The sequence below is a fragment of the Pagrus major genome, chromosome 7, assembly GCF_040436345.1.
Source record: "Pagrus major chromosome 7, Pma_NU_1.0".
Classification (NCBI taxonomy): domain Eukaryota; kingdom Metazoa; phylum Chordata; class Actinopteri; order Spariformes; family Sparidae; genus Pagrus; species Pagrus major.
In genome coordinates this window covers 32,684,772-32,696,139 of record NC_133221.1, presented here as the reverse complement: position 1 = coordinate 32,696,139, position 11,368 = coordinate 32,684,772, and the positions used below count along the sequence as shown (strand labels likewise).

Genomic DNA, 11,368 nt, shown 5'->3' with positions numbered 1-11,368 from the left:
TCCTCCTTGTAACTGTTCAGTATTACATGTTTTAATCAGTAAATATGATTGGCATTCAGCCCTTAGGCTGAGCCGGCGACTCCCCCGGAAAAAGACAAAGCTTGCCATGACGCTCTATCTTCAGACCACGTACAGGTGTCGTGCCAAAAAGTGATCGTCTGCCAGAATCTGATTTGTGGCCGAGGGAGCGCGCACAGCAGCCCGTTGAGCGGTAGCGCTATTAAACGTCTGCTTTTCTTTGGATTAAACGGTCATAATGTGCATATACACACACACTTACCACACATTATCACAACTGTGGCCAAAAGAAGTGTAGTTTGTAGCGAACTAAGGCATGGCAATTACGTGATAGACACGTCTCTACAGTATGTTTGATTTAACAGCCAGAGCACTATATATCAGAGTTTACGCCACACAGTGACGCCTCCTTTGTTAAGCTTTCCTCCGAGTCCAAGTTACAACGTGTTTTCAATAAAGTAATGGTCACTTTTGCAATGATCCTTCCTCTGCATTGTTTTTTACCTGATCTGGGCCCTATAGTATTTGCTTCCCATGTTTGGATGTGTTTTGTGCCTAATATTGTTTATGCCTAAAATACAGTTTTCACCTGCCAAAAATTGATTGGAGCCCAAATGGTGATTTCTGCCTAAAAATGACTTGATCTCATTCAAGAGCTTCATAATATAAATTCTAAGGCTCACAGGACAGTGTGGAACTCCTTTAAAGGACCATTACAACACAAAATGTGCTTTTTCACCTGCCAAAAATTGATTGGAGGCCAAATGCAGTTACTGAATGGTGATTTCTGGCTAAAAATGACTTGATCTCATCCAAGAGCTTCATAATATAAACCCTCGAGCTCACAGGACCATGTGGAACTCTTTTAAAGGACCATTACAACACAAAATGTGCTTTTTCACCTGCCAAAAATTGATTGGAGGCCAAATGCAGTTACTGAATGGTGATTTCTGGCTAAAAATGACTTGATCTCATCCAAGAGCTTCATAATATAAACCCTCGAGCTCACAGGACCATGTGGAACTCTTTTAAAGGACCATTACAACACAAAATGTGCTTTTTCACCTGCCAAAAATTGATTGGAGGCCAAATGCAGTTACTGAATGGTGATTTCTGGCTAAAAATGACTTGATCTCATTCAAGAGCTTCATAATATAGACACTAAAGCTCACAGGGCCATGTGGAACTCTTTTAAAGGACCATTACAACACAAAATGTGCTTTTTCACCTGCCAAAAATTGATTGGAGGCCAAATGCAGTTACTGAATGGTGATTTCTGGCTAAAAATGACTTGATCTCATTCAAGAGCTTCATAATATAAACCCTCGAGCTCACAGGACCATGTGGAACTCTTTTAAAGGACCATTACAACACAAAATGTGCTTTTTCACCTGCCAAAAATTGATTGGAGGCCAAATGCAGTTACTGAATGGTGATTTCTGCCTAAAAATGACTTGATCTCATTCAAGAGCTTCATAATATAGACACTAAAGCTCACAGGACCATGTGGAACTCCTTTAAAGGACCATTACAACACAAAATGTGCTTTTTCACCTGCCAAAAATTGATTGGAGGCCAAATGCAGTTACTGAATGGTGATTTCTGGCTAAAAATGACTTGATCTCATTCAAGAGCTTCATAATATAGACACTAAAGCTCACAGGGCCATGTGGAACTCCTTTAAAGGACCATTACAACACAAAATGTGCTTTTTCACCTGCCAAAAATTGATTGGAGGCCAAATGCAGTTACTGAATGGTGATTTCTGGCTAAAAATGACTTGATCTCATTCAAGAGCTTCATAATATAAACCCTCGAGCTCACAGGACCATGTGGAACTCTTTTAAAGGACCATTACAACACAAAATGTGCTTTTTCACCTGCCAAAAATTGATTGGAGGCCAAATGCAGTTACTGAATGGTGATTTCTGGCTAAAAATGACTTGATCTCATTCAAGAGCTTCATAATATAAACCCTCGAGCTCACAGGACCATGTGGAACTCTTTTAAAGGACCATTACAACACAAAATGTGCTTTTTCACCTGCCAAAAATTGATTGGAGGCCAAATGCAGTTACTGAATGGTGATTTCTGCCTAAAAATGACTTGATCTCATCCAAGAGCTTCATAAAATAGACACTAAAGCTCACAGGGCCATGTGGAACTCCTTTAAAGGACCATTACAACACAAAATGTGCTTTTTCACCTGCCAAAAATTGATTGGAGGCCAAATGCAGTTACTGAATGGTGATTTCTGCCTAAAAATGACTTGATCTCATTCAAATCTGATACTTAAAATCATCTGAAGAATGTCTTCAATAAAACAATATTCCTACCCTATGACCATAGAAACAGCATCTTAAAATAAGTAAGCCACTCCAAACATGTCATCACAAAATATTATTATTTTTTACATACATATACATACTTAGGCTACATACATTAACTATGAACTATGAACTGTCATTAAATGTCTTAACAGCATGCTACAAAAATACTACTATATACATTAGACAATAAAAAATATAACAAAATTCAACTATATACAATTGGGGTTACCAGCCAGTAGCTACCCTTGCTACTGGCATGCTGCACAAACAAATGTCTTCTTTTTTCCTCTGCCTGGCTTCTTTGTACATGTGCTATGGTACCACCGTGGGCACATGTCACAGCCAATCTGAAATTATTAGACATTTACAATATTAAACACTAAAATGTTTTTTGCTTTGTGTATTCATTTTCTCATGAAATTTGAAATGATGTTTAGCCAAAAAAAACAAAAAAAGCTTAAGAAGGACAAAGAAAACATAAGCAGTTACCCAATTGGTGTCCCCATCCAGCTCCCCACAGATGTGACAGAGGTTTGACAAGTCATCTGCAAAAACATGGAATAAACATAATTTTCTTAACTATGAGTAATGTTTGTCAGAGCAAATGAGCCTAATATATCTTAATTTTAAAATGTAAGAAAAAAGAATAACCTGTGTTCTCATGAAGAAAGACTGCAATGCCCTCTCTTATATGGTTGACACCTGTAGTGGAGTTGTCAAACTGCAAGGGCAGTCCACCCAAGATGCACTCAGCAAACTGTGAATAAAAGATGCAAGAATGTATTTATCATGGGAAGGAACAGTAATCCTAAAATAATTATTTGAATTTCATTGAACTGTACAATGCCCAACATCAACATTAGCTTTAATCTTTGTGTAATTTTAATTAATTAAAGCAACCCATGCATGTAAAATTTGACTGCCTTTGCATCCATGCATGGTTATTAAACATGTTTTTGTGTAACATCAAACACTTAAGGCAAAGTTCAGAGTTTATAACATCTAATCAATGATGGAGTTAATGTGAGTTGTACACAACTTTCAGACGTCTCTAGTAAATGTTTCTAGATTGACTACATCAAATCATCAATAGCCATGTGCACATTATCAATTAAACTTGCTATTTTGATGACCCAAGAGGTTTTGCTGCTTGTGATTAAACATTCAAATTCTTATAGTATGCTTAATCATACTGTATACCTTCAATGCATAGGCCCCACAGGACGTTGCATCATTTTGGATTGGGTGGGGCATGGTCTCACATGCCCATCTTGAGGGATTTAGCCCCCTGTGTCTCATGAATGATCTAAAAGACAAATACATATCATATGTAGTAAAAATTGGTGCAACGTTACTTGAAAAGTCATTTAATACAATGAACATTTTAAATGTCCATTGCATCACTGTCATTAAAAATTTGATAACACCAAAATATGCAAAGTTTCTTACAGTTTCAAACCACATTTTTATTGGAATACAGCACTGTGTCGCAAGTAAAATGTATTTATGTCTACTTCACTCTTATACACAGATTTTACTTTGCTGTCTATGATTTTTAACCTAATGTACTTAAAGTGTCAAAGAAGAATTCACACTATGACACGTGTCAATCTACATATATTATATTCTATGATACATGTTAATCTTCACAGTTTATATTATATGACACGTGTTAATCTACAGTTATCACCTAAATATAGAGTTAAAAATTAATAAATATACTGTAAGAGTAGCGTTAAAGTTCTTCATCAATACTATGCAGACTGCATATTCACCATGTACACACACACACACACACACACACACACACAAAATTACCACCAGCATCCAGTGATGACCCTCGTTTACGATACCCACTGTTCTGTCCTCAATGTGTAGCATGCATGTGTTGACAGGCAGCTAAACTCTTCACTCCAAACAACACACTGGGTATTCCTTTTGCCAGTTTTATTGATGAAGTAAAGTGTGAAACTAAAAGAGATAGACAAAATAATACAGTCATGAATATTGCATTTATGGAGATGCATAAACCATAAAATAAACATTTACCAAAGCCTAGCATGACTAACTAAATAGCTCACTCAAAGTAGGCTAAATACATGTAAACACATAACACAAATAAGTACACAATGTACCGGTAATATTCTGCCACATAAGGCTCAAGCATATAACCGTAAATTAACATGTAAACAACACGTACCGACGATGCAACTCGAAGATGTATGCTGGAGTGGCTAGTCATAGCTAGAAGCTGACAAATGTGCTGCTCTGAACTTCTTTGTTGTTGCTTTTCTGTCACTTCCTGCATAAAGGTTTTATTCAAGATTGACAAAGCCTAGCCGCTGAACCAAAATCGGCCAGTAGATGGCGGTACTGCCATTTGACTCACTTATTTTTAACTTACTCAAATGAAGCATCATGAAATATATGAAATTAAACACATCACATCCTTTTTTAACTGATTTTAACTTTTTATCTGAATCTTATTAATTAAACTGAACACCCACGATGAAATTGTATAGCAGTGGGTCAATCTGCAAGATAACATAAGAAATCAAAAAATTCTGGTGATTATACAGTAGCATATTTTGGTGTATTAATTATTGCAATAACATGAGATAATATTGTTTATTACCTTAACTTTGGGTTTCTGTCCCTCCCAAATGCGGGTGATTTCAAATGAGTCCAATACAAACGCCTTGTCTGTGTTCTCATCATTATATTTTTTGACAAGCAGGGTCAGATATGCATTGATAACCTGTAATTTAAAAAGAAAATGTTCAAAACATATTTTGCATGTCAAAAAAATAATTAAAAATGACTGTGCCTAACTTAAAGGTATGCTCAATACAGAAACCATTTCAAAAGAAAAAAAAACTCCTCACCTCACTTTCAAACTCCCTTTGTGGCCCAGTGTTGTAAATATCCCCAAAGAAGATTTTATATGGGCCAATTTTGGAAAAGAGGACATAATCCCTCTTCCCCTCCCATGCGTCTTTCACATCTATAAAAGTAAGTTTTAAAGTTGTAGAATTACATTCTGTGAGGACTTATAAAATACACTTGAGATACAAAATACATTTGCTCAAATGCTAAGCTTATTGAATAACATGTTTTTGTACACAAAAATGTTGTTTTTCTATTCATGATATAGGCTATTAAGGGTGTAATACATTACAATTGTTTAAATTTGGATTACTCTGATGTGTATTCGACTTCCAGGCTATTTCAAGTTTTCTGATGGAAAATATTCAGCAGAACTTTTAACTCATCACTAAATTCACAATTTATGTCTGTATTTTACTGTCATCTTTATTTGCGAAATCCTCTGAGTTGTTATGACTGATTATAAATATTTAGCAGACCGGAGCCCACCCATAAAATTTTCACCCTGAACATTTAAAACTGCAAGTGAAGTTAATAAAAGTGAATACATTTATCAAAAAGGTGCTTGCTGAGGAGTTTGTGGATGTGAGGCAGGCAGCTAACCTGAAAGGGCAGAGGCCCTTTGCCCTGAGGAGGTTGTGGTGGGTGGGACAGCCGATGAGGAGGAGGTGGGTGGAACAGCAGAGGATGAGGTGGGTGGGACAGCAGAGGGGGTGGTGGGTGGAGCAGCAGAGGTGGAGGTGGTGGATGGGACAGCCGAGGAGGGGGTGGTGGGTGGAGCAGCAGAGGAGGAGGTAGTGGGTGGAACAGTAGAGGAGGAGGTGACAGCCGAGGTGGAGGTGGTGGATGGGACAGCCGAGGAGGGGGTGGTGGATGGAGCAGCAGAGGAGGAGGTAGTGGGTGGAACAGTAGAGGAGGAGGTGGTGGATGGGACAGCCGAGGTGGAGGTGGTGGATGGGACAGCCGAGGAGGGGGTGGTGGGTGGAGCAGCAGAGGAGGAGGTGGTGGGTGGAACAGTAGAGGAGGAGGTGGTGGATGGGACAGCCGAGGAGGAGGTGGTGGATGGGACAGCCGAGGTGGAGGAGGTGGGTGGAACAGCAGAGGATGAGGTGGGTGGGACAGCAGAGGGGGTGGTGGGTGGAGCAGCAGAGGTGGAGGTGGTGGATGGGACAGCCGAGGAGGGGGTGGTGGGTGGAGCAGCAGAGGAGGAGGTAGTGGGTGGAACAGTAGAGGAGGAGGTGGTGGATGGGACAGCCGAGGTGGAGGTGGTGGATGGGACAGCCGAGGTGGAGGTGGTGGATGGGACAGCCGAGGAGGGGGTGGTGGGTGGAGCAGCAGAGGAGGAGGTGGTGGGTGGAACAGTAGAGGAGGAGGTGGTGGATGGGACAGCCGAGGAGGAGGTGGTGGATGGGACAGCAGAGGAGGAGGTGGTGGGTGGAACAGTAGAGGAGGAGGTGGTGGATGGGACAGCCGAGGTGGAGGTGGTGGATGGGACAGCCGAGGAGGGGGTGGTGGATGGGACAGCCGAGGAGGGGGTGGTGGGTGGAGCAGCAGAGGAGGAGGTGGTGGGTGGAACAGTAGAGGTGGAGGTGGTGGGTGGAGCAGCAGAGGAGGAGGTGGTGGATGGGACAGCCGAGGAGGGGGTGGTGGGTGGAGCAGCAGAGGTGGAGGTGGTGGGTGGAGCAGCAGAGGAGGAGGTGGTGGATGGGACAGCCGAGGTGGAGGTGGTGGATGGGACAGCCGAGGAGGGGGTGGTGGATGGGACAGCCGAGGAGGGGGTGGTGGGTGGAGCAGCAGAGGAGGAGGTGGTGGATGGGACAGCCGAGGAGGGGGTGGTGGGTGGGAGTTTGTGGGGAACTCTTGGTTTTTCCTCTGTAAAAACAACCAAGTGATCTGTATTTATTTTAGGTACAGTCACTCCATGGCTGTCCAGGAGGTCCACACTTTTCCCTTGTATGGCCACAATCGTGTAGGGTCCAAGGTAAGTGGGGTCCAATTTACCCCCTTTCCTCTGCTGGCTCCTCACGTTCTTCCTCATAACTTTCATCCCCACCTTTAACTGAGGAGTGGGTTTTTTGCCTTTTGTTTTTTTTTTAGGTTTAGTGTTTTGAATGGCACTCTGAAGTGCATCATCCAGTTTGAGGATGCCCTCTGTAACCTCCTCAACAGAGAGGTTGTCCTCAACACTGCTATCCACCTATAAAAATTTCACAATTAAATTGAAGCACTAACACACAAAGTGTTGTTGTAATGTTACATTATGACTATAGTTAGTTTAGTTTGTTTATACAGAGTGCAACTCACCCTGTACTGTTCAGGTATTTGGGAGGGGTATCTCGCCTCTCTACCAAACATTAAATAGTATGGGGAATATTTGGTTGTCATTTGGCATTTGGTCCTCAGGCCAAACATGACAGCATCCAAATGTGTGTCCCAAGTTTCGGGCCTTTCCTTGACCAATTTGGACAGTGCCCTAGAAAAAAAGAAAAATAATAGAGCACTCCTTTTTAAGTCCTATATGTGCTTGTTTTTTTTTTTTTAAATATGAAGTTCAAAATTATTTCTACATGTTAAAATAGACATACCTCTGGATGGTCCCATTCATCCTTTCCACAAGGCCATTGGTCTGCGGATGATAGGGTGAGCAAAGACTTCTTTTGATCCCCAAAATTCCGCAGACCTTTTGATTCATCTGTATTAGGGATAAATAATGACAGTAAATGTAAAAAATGCATAGATGGAATAAGATATGACTATGATATCTGAACATTTATTTAAGAGTAAAATAAGCCATTTCCAAAGTTATGTTTGCATTAGATGTTTGTTATGTATATTTATTTCATGTAGTTCTTCATACATACTTCATTAACAAACTCCCGGCCTTGATCTGTTAAAATCCTCTTGGGACATTCGAACTGGTAAACAAACTTTAAAATGCATTGGGTGACTTCTTCTGCTGATTTGTTTTTGATGGCGTATGCCTGGGGCCACTTTGTCATATAATCAATCAGTACACAGATGTACTGGTTGTCTGCTGTGGTGGTTTTAAGCTTTCCTATTAGGTCCATCCCAATGAGCTCAAATGGTGTGCTGACCTATAACAAAGACAATATAACTCATTAAATGTGTTTCATATTTCCAGTGAAATTACTGTTAATTATAATTTTTTGTGTAAAAGGAAAAGATGAAACAAAAACAAAAATTCTTTCTTACCTTTATTGGTGTGTATTCCACCTCCTGCTTAATGACAGCACTGCTGGCCTGGCATGCAGTACACTGCTTCACCTGATAACAACAACCAATGAACAAAGTATTACAATGCCATAAAAGCACGTTTTCATTTCTACACCATGTAAATGTTTAGAGTGTAGCATTAACAGACAATTTCTAAAATAAAGGGAATGTTGTGTGATGGGAAACATTAGTTCATACTGACCCACAGATTTATGTCCTCTGACATGCCAGGCCAGTAAAATCTTTTTGAAATTGCAGTCCGAGTCTTCTTCTGGCCACAGTGTGCACCCATACTGCTTGCATGCAAGTCTACAAACACTGTGTTTGCCTCCTCTTGCCCACATACCACTTTTGCCTTAAGTGCTTGAGGTGTTCCTTTGTACCGCAAGTAGTACAACTGTCCATCTGTAATGAGTCAAAAACATCCGAGTTGTAAGCCAGTATTAATGAAAGTGATAATATTGGAATCAGTTTCACTATAATACTTAGAAATTGTACAATTTTTTTACAGCAGGGCATTGCTGCCTCGCCAGGCAAACAAACGGAATCCTATGTTTCAACCGTTTCAATTGAAACGGGCCCCAGCCCGTTTCAATATTTCATATGAGGCCCTATCCTGTTAAACATAAAATTATTTGCCAGCTATGTGCCCATGTGTCGCTGATGCTTCCCTGAATGGACGCAATAAACGCACTATCCATGCATCCCAGGTACGCGTAAAATCACTATCAGGGCAGGAAACCAGGACTTAACAGAAAAAACGAGGACTGAAGTTGGTTTTCATCAAAAACTACATGCTTTAACAATATTCTGAATTTAAATTGACATAAAAAAATAATGAGGGCAAAGTGCTCCGCGTTATTTCAGCACCACGACCACGGACAAGGAAAGGTCGAGACATGCGGACAGACGGCCGTCTACAGACGCTGTCGGTGCTGCGCTGCTGGAGCAGCCACTGGAGGCAGACAGACAGCTGTCTCCTCCATTATTACAATCTGTAAATAAACTGAGAATAATGTCACATTTTAGTTGTGCTCTTGCTGTGTTTTATTTCTCTGTTAAGTTAGGACGTACTGACAGATCGTCTGTTTAGAGGCATTTTAACCCGAAGAAAAAAAGAAAAGAGGAGGAAAGTGATTGACAGACGTCAATCATCAGGTAGCGCACGTCAGGAGGAAAGCAGGAAAAACAAAAGGACATTAGAAATACTAAGAGAAAAGGAATAATAGTGGGAGAAGGAAAACCAGGGTCTATTGATAGTTTGCGGGCCGTTTTCAGCCTAGGAGCGATTACTGTACCATCGCGTGTGGCATGATACGCGCATCAGTGCGGATCACGGGTGTGTGACCGGTAGACAGAGCTGTTTGCGTGTGTGGCGGTGGATGTACAGTAGGCCTGTGTGTGTATGTTAAGGTGAAACCTAGGTGATGAATTATTGTACTGTCTTTTACTTGGTGGCTGGCAGCTGGGGCCCCCCTGGTGGCTGGGGCCCGTTTCAATTGAAACGGTTGAAACATAGGTAAGGCCGCCTATAGGTGGGCCCCCAGCTGCCAGTGCGTGTATCATGCCACCGGAGGCTACTACTCGCTCCTAATTAATAATGCGGCAGGAAATATCAATAAAAGCGTGAAAACGGCCCGCAAACTATCAATAGACCCTGGTTTTCCTTCTCCCAGTATTATTCCTCTTCTCTTAGTGTTTCTAATGTCCTTTAGTTTTTCCTGCTTTCCTCCTGACGTGCGCAACCTGATGATTGACGTCTGTCAATCACTTTCCTCCTCTTTTCTTTTTTCTTCGTGGGGTTAAAATGCCTCCAAACAGGCGATCTATGAGTAGGCTACGTCCTAACTTACCAGAGAAATAAAAGCAAGAGCACAACTAAAATTTGATATTATTGGCAGATTTTACTGTAATAATGGAGGAGACAGCTGGCTGCTCCAGCAACGCAGCACCGTGGTGCTGAAATAGCGCTGAGCACTTTGCTCTCATTACTTTAGTTGCCAATTTAAATTCAGAATATTGATAAAGCCTGTAGTTTCTGATTAAGATTCCTGTTCATGTCTGAAAATGTCATAATGATTTTGTTTTGACGAAAACCAACTTCAGTCCTCGTTTTTTCTGCTAGCCTAACACTCAATGTGTTGCGCAAACCTGGAGTGCATAGTGCGTTTATTACGTCCTTTCAAGGTTTAAAGCATCAGCGAACCATAAAACAAAGCTGATGCGAACCATAAAATTATTTGCCAGCTATGTGCCATAGCTGGCAAATAATTTTATGTTCAACAGGGTAGGGCCTCATATGAAAAATTGAAACGGGCCCCCAGATGTCTAAGGCCGCTGGTATAATGTGGTATAATGGTATAATCCATTTTTTCCCCTGACTGGCAGCAATAGCCTACAGTATGCTGTCTTATCTTTTAATCTAAACTTAATTCAATTAAAAATGTAGGCTATGTACAATAAAATTAAACATTAAAATTTTGGGGGGGTCAACAGGTGTATTTAAATGGGACTATTTATGATGCACAATGTAAAGGGTACATTATACTCACCTTGCACTTCAAAGTTCTTAGTCTTTCGGTGAAAATTACTTTTTTGGGTTACTGTCATACCAACCGGGAAAGTTCCATCCTTTTTGAAAGCGAGTATCTGCTCAAACAGAGTGGGATCCATAGCGACAACAACTTGTACAGATAAAACTCCGAGATGTCAGGTGTTTCCTCCTGGATTTTTCTTGGCGGCGAGAGTGGTGTGACCGCCGGGGGGGGGGGGGGGGGGGGGGGGGGGGGGGGGGGGGGTGCGCGCAAGATCACGGTGGTGGGGGTGGGGGGCTCACGCCGTGAGCTGTGGCATTTTAATTACAGTGCATACACGAGCCACGTGTCAATCTTGATTGGAGG

At 41.4% G+C, this 11,368-nt stretch overlaps 2 long non-coding RNA genes across 2 annotated transcripts; both read right to left on the bottom strand.

Moving 5' to 3' along the window:
* Positions 1–2,458: 2,458 nt before the first annotated feature.
* LOC140999103 (uncharacterized) lies at positions 2,459–3,650 on the bottom strand. The gene is made up of 4 exons (XR_012179475.1): positions 3,549–3,650; positions 3,000–3,105; positions 2,838–2,893; positions 2,459–2,695 (listed from the first exon to the last, which is right to left on the bottom strand). It is a non-coding gene; the product is annotated as an uncharacterized lncRNA (long non-coding RNA).
* A 630-nt stretch (positions 3,651–4,280) lies between these two features.
* LOC140999142 (uncharacterized) lies at positions 4,281–4,622 on the bottom strand. The gene is made up of 2 exons (XR_012179478.1): positions 4,549–4,622; positions 4,281–4,319 (listed from the first exon to the last, which is right to left on the bottom strand). It is a non-coding gene; the product is annotated as an uncharacterized lncRNA (long non-coding RNA).
* Positions 4,623–11,368: the final 6,746 nt, after the last annotated feature.